The 14,227-nt window shown below is 32.2% G+C and overlaps 1 non-coding gene and 1 pseudogene across 2 annotated transcripts; one reads left to right on the top strand and one right to left on the bottom strand.

Annotated features, from left to right (window-relative positions):
• Positions 1–3,112: 3,112 nt before the first annotated feature.
• Positions 3,113–5,971, top strand: LOC109807852 (nuclear intron maturase 3, mitochondrial). The gene has a single exon (XR_014432698.1). It is a non-coding gene; the product is annotated as a nuclear intron maturase 3, mitochondrial (transcript).
• A 2,068-nt stretch (positions 5,972–8,039) lies between these two features.
• LOC109807853 (DNA repair protein RAD50-like) lies at positions 8,040–14,008 on the bottom strand (annotated as a pseudogene). The gene is made up of 16 exons (XR_014432699.1): positions 13,868–14,008; positions 13,316–13,420; positions 13,127–13,234; positions 12,818–13,029; positions 12,627–12,719; positions 12,107–12,234; positions 11,527–11,641; positions 11,310–11,439; positions 10,986–11,195; positions 10,258–10,859; positions 9,943–10,151; positions 9,579–9,759; positions 8,749–9,043; positions 8,514–8,639; positions 8,383–8,435; positions 8,040–8,300 (listed from the first exon to the last, which is right to left on the bottom strand). The product of XR_014432699.1 is annotated as a DNA repair protein RAD50-like (transcript).
• Positions 14,009–14,227: the final 219 nt, after the last annotated feature.

Genomic DNA, 14,227 nt, shown 5'->3' with positions numbered 1-14,227 from the left:
TACTAATTTATTACCTTCCAATAGTGGATCTTGAGAAAATATTTTGAAGTGGTGAAATTTTTTAGATAAATATAATTTAAATTATTTATTATACATATATATATATATATATATATATATATATATATATATATATATATATATATATATATATATATATATATATATATATAAAAGAAGTTTTGTTACTATTATATCCTAAATCAATTAAGTTCATTAATTAATATGAATACTGTTTAAGGGATATTTGGTAAGAGAAAAATTATTTTATATATGAAAATCATGATTCTTAAAAATTAATTTTGAGAATTATAATTTTTAATAATGATTAAAATTTATTTAATTATCCATAAATATTTTTAAAAATATTAATAAATATTTCTTAGAAAATATAGATTTTCATATTTGACTATAATATTATTTTTATAATTATATATATATTTTTTTATAAAAATATCTTTTACAAAAAAAATGAATTTTTTTCCTTACAGAGTATAATCATGTCATAATGTAACATAAAAATACTACACTTATATAATTAGCAATTATTTTAAGAATATATACAAATTTTTAGAAGTGTCAAATATTAACGTGATATATCACTAGTAGTCATAGTAATACTTTAAAAAATTATTTAACCTTTTAATAAATAAAAAATAGTTAAAAATAATTATATATATAAAATAAAGACTATAAATAATAATTTGTATTTTAGAAGAATGAAAAACAAAAAAAAAAATAAAAAAAAAAATCAAAACTAATCAATTTTATAAGAAATAAAAATGTGTTTAAACTTAAATGTTTCTTTTTTTAAAATTACATATTAAAGAGTGAAAGAAATATTATTTTAAAATATTATATACTATTAATTATCTTAATTTTCTCGGTAATTAATATGAATAGTTAATGGTGTATTTTTTATTAGTTATAACTAGCTCATTTTATCAAATAGTTAATGATATATTAAATTTTTAAAAAATACTTATTTTTAATAAAATTTGATATAAATATATAAAATAATATAAAATTATAATTTAATAATTAAATTTATAAAATTTATTTTTAATAATTTTAAAATTAATAAGTAGTATAATAATTAATAAAAAATTACATTATAAACCCTAAACTATACGATGAAAGGTTCTGCTGCCCACTACGGAAAGATATATGTACAGATAAAGTTGCTGTCAAGAGTGAATTAGGATTAACAACATAGAAAACGACAATTCCATCATTTCTTACGGCAGTGGCAATTGGTTCTCTCATACCATGTTATCCACCAAGTGTCTTTGGATGCACATTTTGGCAGGGCAACGCAAGTTTTTTTTTTTTTTTTTTAATTGTAATTCTTTATCTTTATATATGTTTAAAAAATTTCATTTTCATATAATTCTACATATAAAAATCAATTTTAACCCAATATTGATAAAGATTACTTCTATATTTTAAAAAATTGATTTTGATCAACATTAATAAATAATAAAAATCAATCCTATAAACATAGACCAAAGATCCAAACACGCACTAAAAGAACCAATTATCAAACACGAATCTCCCCAATCACAAAGGAGAGAAGGAGAATAATCACGCCAGCTAACAACATTAAAGTACAGATTTACGTCTACATTTTCTCCTTTTTTGTATTTAATTTACTTGGATCTAAATTATTTAGCATGTCTCTTGTGTATTTCTTTTTTTAATTCACATATTAAGACACGTTAATTCTAATCCAAAAGCAAAACATGTCAGATAAAATATTAAAAAAATCTAATGTGTCTTATTATTTATGTAAAAATTGTCTGTAGCAGAAAACTGAGCATGGTCTAATGATATGGAGAAAGCAAAGCAGAAGATGTGGTACGTATGGAACATCATTAGAATTGTAGGACATACAATTTCGATGATACTTACTAACCATATAAAATCCGCCCTTCAGTCAAATATCTTCCTACTTTTGATTATACTGTGCTGACTGAAAATGTTAGATAGATAAAGTTAAGGAAGTTTGGTAAAGTGTAACCAGAATTTCTACTCGGTAATTGATAAGTTGTATACGTGATACTAGAGTGACATGAAAACAAATGAAACAGTAGTATTGTTGTTCTTACAAGTCATCTTTGGCCACACGATAATATCTCTCTGCATGATCCTTCATTTTAGGGCAGATAAAAGCACATTAATTCGTAATTAATTCATTACTGGTTCATCCAGTATGAATATTCCACAACTGAGACAATGGGTTTCAGCTAAAGCCAACCGTATGATAAGAGACGCCAGCACCTGGAACCTCACAGTTTAGTCAAATTTATCTGTTTATTATTTATAATTAAAATAAGGGAATATTATACATTAATTCCTCCAGTGGCCTTTGATAGTATCAAATTAAAATGTCGTAATGAATAAATATATTTTGATTAAAATTAAAATAAACTGATAATTTTTATTTATGAATTAATTTTTAATATAAAAAATTGAGTTTTATTATTTTTTAATTTTAGCCTGTGAAAGATTAACTAATACGAAGTTTATAAATTTTATGTGCATGTATGTACATAAAATATACCTTCAGGACTAAAACACATGCAAAATATTTTTTTTTTCCGAATAAGATGTAAATTCTAAGTGATTATTAAAAATAATAAATATATTTTACTAATTTATTTTCATGAAAACAACTTAGAACAAGAAATTTATTAGAGATTTTCAGAAAACTAAAATCATGTGAACAAAGAAAATTTAAAAAACATTGATAATTATATAGTTAGAATTTATACTTTAAAATTGTGTAATTTTCTAAAAATTTACGTTATTGATATATGTACCTGTATAAGGATACACCAATGATCTTCTTGTATTTTGAAGGCCGAACGAGTGTTCTGAACGAGTATTCCGATCCAACGTTATAATTCTTTTAAACATAATTCTTTATCTTTATATATGTTTAAAAAATTTTATTTTTACATAATTTTATATATAAAAATCAATTTTAACTTAATACTAATAAAGATTACTTATATATTTTAAAGAATTAATTTTGACCAACATTAATAAATAATGAAAATTAATTCTACAAACATAGATCATAGACCCAAACACACACTAAAAAGAACCAATTATCAAACACGATCATGCAAAGGAGAGAAGGGGAATAATCACGCCAGCTAACAAAGAGAAAATTTGGCCTTCTCTGTTTTCCATGGTGGCATCTTTGCACATCAGAAGAATCATCACATTCACACGAGGATTCCCCTTCTCTCATCACTCTTCTTCTCCCAAACATCAATCAACACAACCACTCCAACCTCTCACTAAACCCCAGCTGAAGACCCTCGTTCTCAACCACTACACCCATGGCCACTTCACCGACCTCATTCAAAACGTCGTCGCTTCACCCCCCGTCCTCTTCACCGCATGCCAAAACCTCGCCGCCGCCCCCTTTCGCCCCGCCTCCGTCTCGGACCGCTTCAGCATGGAGGCCACCGCTCTGGAGCTCCGCGAGAACCGGTTTGACGCCGCCGCATGCTGCGTCACACTCACCAAAAGCGCTTCCTCATCTTTGGTTCTGCCCAATCTGAAGCTGAAGGTGGTGGTCGAGGCCATTCGGATGGTGTTGGAAGTCGTGTACGACGACCGCTTCGTCACGTTTTGCTACGGCGGCCGTGTTGGAATGGGACGACACACCGCCGTACGCTACTTGAAAAACTCCGTCCAAAACCCTACTTGGTGGTTCACCGTGCGCTTCAAGCCTCACAGGTTCGAACATTTTCATGTGGACAAGTTGTGTTCTTTTATTGAACGCAAGGTTAAAGATGTCGTTTTGATTGATTTGATAAAGACCTTGTTTCAATGTAAGGCTTTGGTCATTGAATTGGGTGGTGATTGGCTGGGAAGGGGTTTTCCTCAGGAATGTGGCTTGTGCTCCATTTTGCTGAATGTTTACTTTGATGGGTTTGATAAAGAGATTCAAGACTTGCGGCTTCGGGAGAATCGAGAGAATCGGGTATTGGATCCAAAGATTTTGGATTCTGATTCTCATGTATTTTACAAGCCCGTGAAGGTGTATGCAGTGAGGTACTTGGATGAGATACTTGTTGTGACATCTGGGTCGAAGATGTTGGCTATGGAGTTGAGGACGGGAGTTGTGAAGAGTTTGGAACTTGGTTTGGGTTTGCGTGTTGATAAAGTGAATACTGCCATTCATAGCGCCGTGGCGGAGAAGATTGAGTTTCTTGGGATGGAGTTGCAGGCTGTTCCGCCTTCGGTTTTGCGCCCGCCCATGCCGGAGAAAGCAATCAGGGCGCGGAAGAAGTACCTCAGGCAGAAGGCAGTTAGGGCTCTTGAATTGAGAAATGCTAGAGCAAGGAACAGAAGGAAATTGGGCTTGAAGATATTTAGTCATGTCTATAAAAAGATAAAGCAAAGTGAAGGATTTAAATTTGACTGTAGTATTGAAAAAGAGGTCCTAGAAATCTTTAGATCTTGGGCAGATGAAGTAGTACAAGAGTTCTTGGGGAGCATAGATGAGTGTCAAGAATGGCATCGAAGCCTATCAGCTGGTGATTTCCTTCAGTTGAGACACATTAGAAATCAGTTACCACCCGAGCTTGTTGATGCCTATGATAGGTTTCAAGAGCAGGTAGATAAACATTTGAATCCTATGAAAGCTAGGAAGGTAATAGAGGAAGAAGAAAGAAGAGTGAAGGAAGAAGAGGAACAAAATTATGCGAAAGGAACGGTTGAGGATTTGACAAGGCTATGTATGAAAGTTGAGGCACCAGAAATACTCATAAGAAAGGCTGTGAAGTTGGTTGGGTTTACAAATCATATGGGTCGTCCAAGGCCAATTGAATTTCTTGTTGCACTTGAGGATGCCCATATTATCGAGTGGTATGCTGGTATAGCAAGAAGGTGGCTTGATTTCTTCTGCTGTACCCACAACTTCAAGACAGTCAAAACTATTGTAACTTATCATTTGAGGTTCTCCTGTATCTTGACATTAGCAGAGAAGCATGAATCCACCAAGCGTGAAGTTATAAAGTATTTCAGCAAAGATTTGAAAGTCTATGATATAAATGGAAATCATGAAGTACATTTTCCTACAGAAAGAGAGGTTAAGATGATGGGAGATGGAAATCTTTCTGATCCAAAACCAGTAGATGGGGCTTTATCTTTGGCTGTTGTAAGGTTGGCATCCGATGAGCCTCCATCACATTGCATTGCCCATTTCTGTGACAAGACAACAACAGTCTTTTATCGGGTCCATTTGCTGCAAAACAGATTGAATGTGAACCCATTGCAGAAAGAAAAATGGGTGCAAGGGATGGGTGTAATTCATGAAAGCCTAAATCGTAAGTGCCTCCCTCTCTGTACTGATCATCTGAATGATTTGTACATGGGGAGAATCACACTTCAAGACATTGACTGTTCTTCTTGTGTTGATGTGGACTGACTTTTGTTGCTAACACATTTTTACTTTGCTTGGAACTATGAATCAACGATGAGAGTCCTTTATACTTCCTTGAATTTTGGAAAACGACAGCATGTTTATTGTTTGTCCTTTGTTATTCTTGTTCAATTTATTTATCCCCTTATCTGATTACATGGTCGGATTGACTTGAGTGTGAAATTGAGCTTTTAGACATAATGATGGTTTTTTTGGTTTTAGCTTTGTTTTTTGTGTTTTTAGCTTGTGCCTTTGTATCAAGCAGTTCTTGTTGTGAAGAGAATTGGTTCGAGCATTTGTGTTTGGAGGAGGAGACGGGTCTGTCATAAGTGTTGCAGCTGGATTGGTGGAAGGAACTGTAATGATGGTTGGTGTATCTAAAGGTATGAGGGCTGGTGTAGGTTGGGTTCGATTTAAGGGGAACGCTGAGGTTGGTGAATTGTTTGTCTTGTAGAGTTCTGAGGTGTACTTTTTCTGAAGAAACAATATTTTCAACTTGACAAAAAAAAAAAAAAAAATCTACGTTTACATTTTCTCCTTTTTCGTATTTAATTTACTTGGATCTAAATTATTTAGCATCAACTATAGTCTCTTGTGTATTTCTTTTTTTAATTCACATATTAAGACACGTTAATTCTAATCCAAAAGCAAAACATGTCAGATAAAATATTCAAAAAATCTAATGTATCTTACTATTTATGTAAAAATTGTCTGTAGCAGAAAACTGAGCATGGTCTAATGATATGGAGAAAGCAAAGCAGAAGATGTTGTACATATGGAACATCACTAGAATTGTAGGATGTACAATTTCGATGATACTTACTAACCATATAAAATCCGCCCTTCAGTCAAATATCTTCCTACTTTTGATTATACTGTACTGACTGAAAATGTTAGATAGATAAAGTTAAGGAAGTTCGGTAAAGTGTAACCAGAATTTCTCACTCGGTAATTGATAAGTTGAATACGTGACAATAGAGTGACATGAAAACAAATGAAACACTAGTATTGTTGTTCTTACAAGTCATCTTTGGCCACACGATAATATCTCTCTGCATGATCCTTCATTTTAGGGCAGATAAAAGCACATTAATTCGTAATTAATTCATTACTGGATCATCCAGTACGAGTATTCCACAACTGAGACAAAGGGTTTCAGCTAAAGCCAACCGTATGATAAGAGACGCCAGAACCTGGAACCTCACAGTTAAGTCAAATTTATCTGTTTATTATTTATAATTAAAATAAGAGAATATTATACATTAATTTCCCTAGTGGCAACATTATTCAACTGGGTTGAATTTATCTAAACTATCTTAAAATTCAACTGAACTAACAAAGTAGTTCAGTTAAACTTAACAAAACTAGAAAATAGTTCGGAAAACTAAAATATTTCAGTTAGAGTTAATTAGCTACACGTTGATTTTATGCTCGTGCATGTTATTAATAGTAATATAACCATCGCGCATGGTGTGATGATGATAAAAAATAATATTAAAAATTAATAATTCTTACCAATACAAGACTTAGAAAGAAATTCCATGAACGAATTAAAAAAAGAAAGAAACTTTGAAATTTAAGGACTAAAAATATAATATTAGTTAATTTAATAAATATTAATAATTTTTTAATATATTTAAATAAATATAAAAATATGAAATATGTCAATTTCATTAATTATTGTTGTTATTATCATACAAAATATCAAATTGACCTTTGATAGTATCAAATCAAAATGTCATAATGAATAAATATATTTTGATTAAAATTAAAATAAACTGATAATTTGTATTCATGAATTAATTTTTGAATATAAAAAATTGAGTTTTATTATTTTTTAATTTTAGCCTGTGAAAGATTAACTAATACGAAGTTTATAAATATTATGTGCATGTATGTACATAAAATATACCTTCAGGACTAAAACACATGCAAAATGTAATTTTTTTTTCCAAATAAGATGTAAATTCTAAGTGATTATTAAAAATAATAAATATATTTTACTAATTTATTTTCATGAAAACAACCTAGAACAAGATGTTTATTAGAGATTTTCAGAAAACTAAAATTATGTGAACAAAGAAAATTTAAAAAACATTGATAATTATACAGAAGTAGTTAGAATTTATACTTTAAAATTGTGTAATTTTCTAAAAATTTACATTATTGATATATATATATATATATATATATATTAATCTTAATAATCCATTTTTCAAAAAAAAAAAATCTTAATGATCCATAATGAGATTTAATAATTAATAATTTAATATTTATTGTTCCACTACTGTTATAAAATAGGATTTTCGTTACAAAGTTATTAAAGTACTCTTGTCATTTGTATTTAGTTATTTACAACCACGCAAAACGCTCTTACTTCATGGTATAAAAGTATAAAATCGTAACTTGTTACGTACAAAAGAACAAAAAAAAATGAAACACAGCAGAATATGCGTGAGTGCTGAATCCCAACCCAACGTTCACATTTTTTTTATCAGTGCATCAGCCTATTAAAGTTTTTTTAGGGATTAGGGTTTTGTGTTTACTTTGTTTGATTAGGTATTCCGAGTTAAAGAAAAGAGACAGGTTGAAGGAATGGCAGGAAAAGAAATCTCTATCAGAATCTCAACTTAAAATTTGTGATACAAGAAGCAGGAAATTTCAGCTGAACTAAACAAAAGAAAAGATTGGAAACGAAATCAAGATCAATTAAAAAGATATGCCGAGGACAACATCAATTATAGTTAAACAAAGGCTGAAGTGGATGAGCTAACATATGAAATTGAAACACGGAAGAAAATATATTGAAGGCCGATGGGATTTCTTCCGTTTCCCTGCCACAATTTGCATCAGTGCTCTGAAAGATGAATAGGAGACATGAAAACAAAGAATACAATCTTAACAAATGTAATGACATGACTGAATTTTAAGAAGCTCACTTATCAAATGCATTGTAGTATTTATGCAGATCCCTGTTAGACATTTCAGTTGTCTGAAAAGAAAAATTGACTTGTGAACAATATAAAACAGATAATTAAAGAAGAAAGCATTCAACTAAGGTATCACACACCTTAAGCTGGAGAAACTGGTCAGAGTATCGCTTATCTATATCCTTGTATTGATCCTGCATAAGATCAACTGTATTTTTGGAAATATTGCTTTGGTAAACAGACATTGTTCCATGGCACCTGTTCAACTGTCACCCAGGTATGGGTATATATCCAAAAAGAGAGAATTAGGTGTTTCCGTTCTACTATAGAAGAAATAGTATACAACTAATGAAGATGTGAATATAGAATTGGTACTTGGCTGAATTACTCATGCTTGCAAGCATAGATGTATGATTATCAATTATATTTTCTTCCCGGTGTTTGAATTTCATGTGTTAGCTCATCCACTTCAGCCTTTATTTTCCTATAATTGATGTTGTCCTCAACATATCTTTTTAATTGATCTTGATTTCGTTTCCAATCTTTTCTTTTGTTTAGTTCAGCTGAAATTTCCTGCTTGTTGGTATCACAAATTTTAAGTTGAGATTCTGATAGAGATTTCTTTTCCTGCAGTTCCTTCAACATGTCTCTTTTCTTTAACTCAGAATACCTGATCAAACAAAGCATATGTTAAAGAAATTTGGAGTCTCAAAAACTAACATTTTTCAAGCAGATAAGCTTCCTCTTTGAACTTGGAATTCATTTTAAAAATTGCATCAGCTTCATGTTTATAAGTTCTCTTTTGTTCAGCCAGATTCTCATACTTGCGGCTGAGTCTAATTTTCAGTTTATTATGGTCAGCAAGTAATTTATCTTTCTCCTCGGATAATGATCCGAGAGCTTCTGCCAACTGCTGCAAATACACAAATTTTGGGTAATACTACGCATTTTGACATGGTAAAGAGAGACTATTAATAAATTTGAAATTTTTTATTGAAGTTAAGATTTTTGAAGAAAAGGGTGTCTTAATATATTTTTTTTAATGTAAATAAACACAAACACAGCATATCAATCAACAAGCATTAATCATTTCATTATTATTTTTTTTGAAAAATGTGTGTATCCATGGAAAGGGATAAGAAGGACATTACATATGCTTAAAACTAAAAATTAAGTATCCATCGACGTATGAGATAATTAGACACCTTCTCATCAAGATCAGCTTGGGTCTTTTCTTCAGTTAATCTTTTAACATTTTCCAATATGGCGGTTGCTTTCACTTTTTCCTCCCTTAGACTGTTCCACCGTAATCGAATATTTGATAGATCATTCTCAATATCCCTCTGTCCATCCTTCAACTTCTCCAATTTAGAAGCCAATTTGAGCCTTGTAACCAAGATATGCGAGGAAATAATAATAGGAATAAGAAAAATAAAACAAAAACTCATAGTAAATAACTGCACTCAGGGAATAGGAGATGATGCTGAGACGAAATTCAATTATCATAATGATCTAGATTGTAAAATTGTCCACGTTAGTAAATAGTAAAATTTAACTTGAGTCATTTACCTTGATTCCCACAATGATCCAAGATTCAATTGAATATCCTTCACAGTCCCCACTCCTTGTCCTTGAAAATCAAGCTTATATTATAATTCCTCAACTTCCTTTTGCAAATGTTGAATTTCTAGGAAAAGCCGATCAGCATTTTCAACAGGTTGCCCCAATGTCTCAACCAAATCCTTGTCTATCGTTATTTGTTCCAAAGCACCTAAAACCTGAAAATTGCAGTTGTATAGTCCAAAACAAGTTAACACCAAGACACAAAAAAAGGGGGAGAAACAGATAATACTAAGCAATTGATCAAAATAATAATAATTGTACCTGCCTGAGGGTACACTCGTAATCTTCAGGGGAATATGAGGACCGAACGAGAGCTTCAGATGGATTCTTCGGAGGGGGAGGTACCTGCAAAAGATACTCCGATGCTTAAGTCAGTGTGAGCACGATTTTCTAGGGTAATAAATGAACAGTGACATACCTTGTTATGTGTGACCTATTTATAGCATCTGACATGGGCCTGAGCGTGATGGGCCCTCTCAGATATTTACCAAATTAGGTAATACGGTACTAATTGGTCGTTAGGCTTTAATCATGTACTTACCTTTCTTAATTGTGATTACCGTTATGACTTGTTTAACCCTTCGGCAAGAGGCCGAGCCGGCTATTCAATACTAGTCGGAACGGCAAATGACCGAACCGTCTAGTCCGTATACGGCAACTTGTATACTTCCGGTGTGATCTATGTCGGAACGGTACTTGACCGAGCCGACTCGATGAGTGATGATGGTCCATATTGGCATTAACCAGACTGATGTCGGTTCTCGGCCTCATGCCGAGCCGACGTTGATGGTGATGCTTGTACGTGGCTATGCATGAGTGTCTGACGAAATGGCACGTGTTGGCCCACGTGACCGATACGGTCTCTCCGGTACAATAATCAACAACCACAAAACAAAAAATTAAGAAAGGAAGCGATGAGTATGTAGGGATTCAACTGTCTACTTAAAAGAAATTTCTTGGAAATGTTAAAAAGATATTATGATAATTACATCATCAAGAGCCTGAGATTTGTCATCCATCTCTTCTTTAAGTTGCTGAAGTTCCTTTTCGGCATTTGGAATTGTCTCCTTGCCAAGTTTAATATAATCTTCATAAACCAAACGAAGCTTGTCCAGCTGCTGATAATGAGACTCTGCATTTGAGTACTCCACATCGAGAACTTTCATATGTTCAACTGCACTAGCAGCATCCTGTCTTTTCTGTAACTAAAGAAGAAAGGCCAATTCAAAACGAATAAAAAGTATAGTGCTTGCTCAAAGCCAATGTATGATATTAATATCAGTATGTTATAATAGGATGTGAAATGTACCAACCTTCTTGACAAAATTGTCATCTTCTTCTGAAGAGTAGGAGCGCTCACAGCAAGGACAAACATGCTGAGCTCTTTCAACCCTTTCAAAAGGATCAAACATTTTCCATATGTAATGAACAATATCATATTTGCTGCAAGTAATCACCAGACAAAGTATTAGTACATAGGAGACCAGCACATATACACGATGTCATGAATGTGGTCTGGCACAAATTGACCTTCTCTAGTCATCTCTTTTCTCCCTGGCAGATTCTAAAACTTCGAGATAAGAATCAATTCCAGAACATTGCTGATCCAAAGACTGAAGCTTGGATTCAATAAATCTCTTTTTTGCTGTAAGAAAATTATTTAAATTTAAATGGTGTAAAACTTTGTATTCAGTAATTCAGCGCTGTGGAAAGAAAGAAAGAACACTAGACTTTTGGGCAAAAGAGAAGCAGCATAAAGAAATAAAAACATCATTCGGACATCATCAGCTATATCAAGAGAGACATACAAAATGCAAAATTATGCAATGACTGTTTATTCCAAACTATTATCATATTATTGATATGCATATAGGGTCTAAATTGAAAACTTTTATTCTTTTTTTGTACATGAACTAAATTAAATAAGAGTGCCACATATATGGGGGAAAATATTTTAAAACAAAAGAAAAATCAGTTAATGTGTGTGTCTACCAAACATTTATATTACCTATGAACCATTACAACATTACAGATGCAGAACTCAACATTGATTTCACTCAAAAACTACAATATTTATACTCAACTTCTTAGAATGATACATAGCACTTACATTTCAAATCCTTCTTGTGTTTGTATAGGTTACTATTAACTTCTTGTATTTTCATCTGCAACACATCGACTTTTTTCTCCGCTTCACGGTACTTAACATTCAGATCATCAAATTTAACTCCAACAGCCCTGCACCACAAATAAAGCATACATGATAATTTGTGATCTCCATTGTATTCTTACTCAACGTCGAACTCCTTCACTCACTTGTCATTCCAAAAATATGATAAATCTGACATTTGCTCATCGTCAACAGTCAAAATATGATCTTGGCTCTGAGAATATTCTAATACAATCAACCTAACCCCGTGACTTTCCCAATGCAATAAAAAAAAAATAGTCTGATAATCTCCACATGGACGTCCTAATTTGGGTGTGAAAGGTGTGTTAAGATCCCACGTTGACCATAGGTATAGCCAAAGTAAAGGTTATAAAGGTTTGGACAATCCTTACCTAATGATTCAAGCGCTAGTACTAAAACTCTACAAGATGTAAACAATGAAAGAAAAGATTTCCCCAACCTTAATGCTCGTGTAAATTTCTTCTTCACATCCTTATCAAGAGGGACCCTCCCTCCCAGCACCTTTCTTATTTTGTCCTTTTTGTCATCAATTCTGTAAAGAAGAATAAACAGATGATCACCAACTTCCAAATATATAACTCAGAAAACTAAATGCGAAAAGTAAAGAAAATAAAAGGAAAATGGTTCTACATCTTTTTATGTTTCTTCTTCTGATTTTCTAATTCTGCCTTCGTATGAGATATCTTAACTCTGGCCTCTGAATCAATAGACGCGATCTCCTTGTCTCGTTTGAAATCAAGTATCTTTTGATCTATAATGCTTATCCTATTTTGCGAGTTATGTTTAGTTGGTTTATTTAGTATTTCATCGAGTTCTTTTTCCTTCGCCTCAACCTTCTTTCCCTGCAAGCATTACTCAAAATTATGATAATCATATTTGCAAAATGTCTAATTAAGCTTATAAATTACTAAACAACACAAATGAGCAGGTAGTCCATACCAATTTTCTTTCTCTTTTATTTATACGAGAGAAGTTAAAATTAGGTATTTCAAGTTTAGATATATCAAGCTCATTTTTCTTCTCTTCAATTCGCTTCAAAATGCCACTCTGCATACATAACAAGGTATTAACACTGTACAATTAAGATAAAGACATTCGACAAGAAATGTATGCATTGAAAAATCAAACCTTGATCTCTGTCTTAGCCTTTTTTTCAGCCTCAGTATCTTTCCAACGGTCGTATGCATTCATGTAGCAGTCCCATGCCATATTGAGTTCATTGTCATTTGCTTTCTGCACAAAAGAAGCAAAATAACAGTCAATAGTCATGTTTTCTTCTTTTTGATATGGTGAAAATACTTTAAAAAATTGGGCAAGCACATTCTTTAAATAATTAAACAAATTCACTACAGAGTGGATGGAAGAAAGAAATAAGTAAAGAAGAAAGAAATAAGTAAAGGAGTATAGACACAATATCCTTGCAAAAGGAAAACCCTATAAAAAAAATACACATCAAATGACCAAAGCATGCCAATCTCTCCGTATATCCAGCAAAGAAATCCTCTACCATACTGCCAATTGAATACCACAAAGAAGACAAGAAGATCCCTCTTCAGAAATATTAAGTAACAGCAAGAAATTATCCTTGAAAATAATGCCACTTTTTGATTTGTCTCCCAATCACAGACACCTAAAAGTGAACATACACACATAAAACAAATGAGAGAACAGAAAAATCACCTTTTCATCACCCAGATCCTTCTCAAGATCTGCCAACCTCAATTTTACACGATTAGTGAGGTTTAAAACAAACTCATCGCTGAATGGTGACATTGGATGTTAGGTCCAGAGTAGGCTTAATAGTTACTCACAGCTAAAATAAGAGATGAGTAAAAAAGAGACAAGGGAGAAAATAACCACAGTAAAAATATTATTTACTGAAAGGGAGGAAATTACAACACTTCTCTCTCTATAACTTACTCCTTTGAATTAGGAGACTACTACTACCGAGAACAGATCTCAAGGTGTATAAGAGAGGAAGAGAGAAGAGAAGAAGATTTGGGATGAAAATTATGATTTTCAGCTTCCCTATTTATAGGA

The sequence above is a fragment of the Cajanus cajan genome, chromosome 3 (assembly GCF_000230855.2).
Source record: "Cajanus cajan strain Asha chromosome 3, NIPB_CcT2T_4, whole genome shotgun sequence".
NCBI lineage: Eukaryota > Viridiplantae > Streptophyta > Magnoliopsida > Fabales > Fabaceae > Cajanus > Cajanus cajan.
The sequence above is the reverse complement of the archived record's forward strand: the minus strand, read 5'-3'. Positions and strand labels throughout refer to the sequence as shown.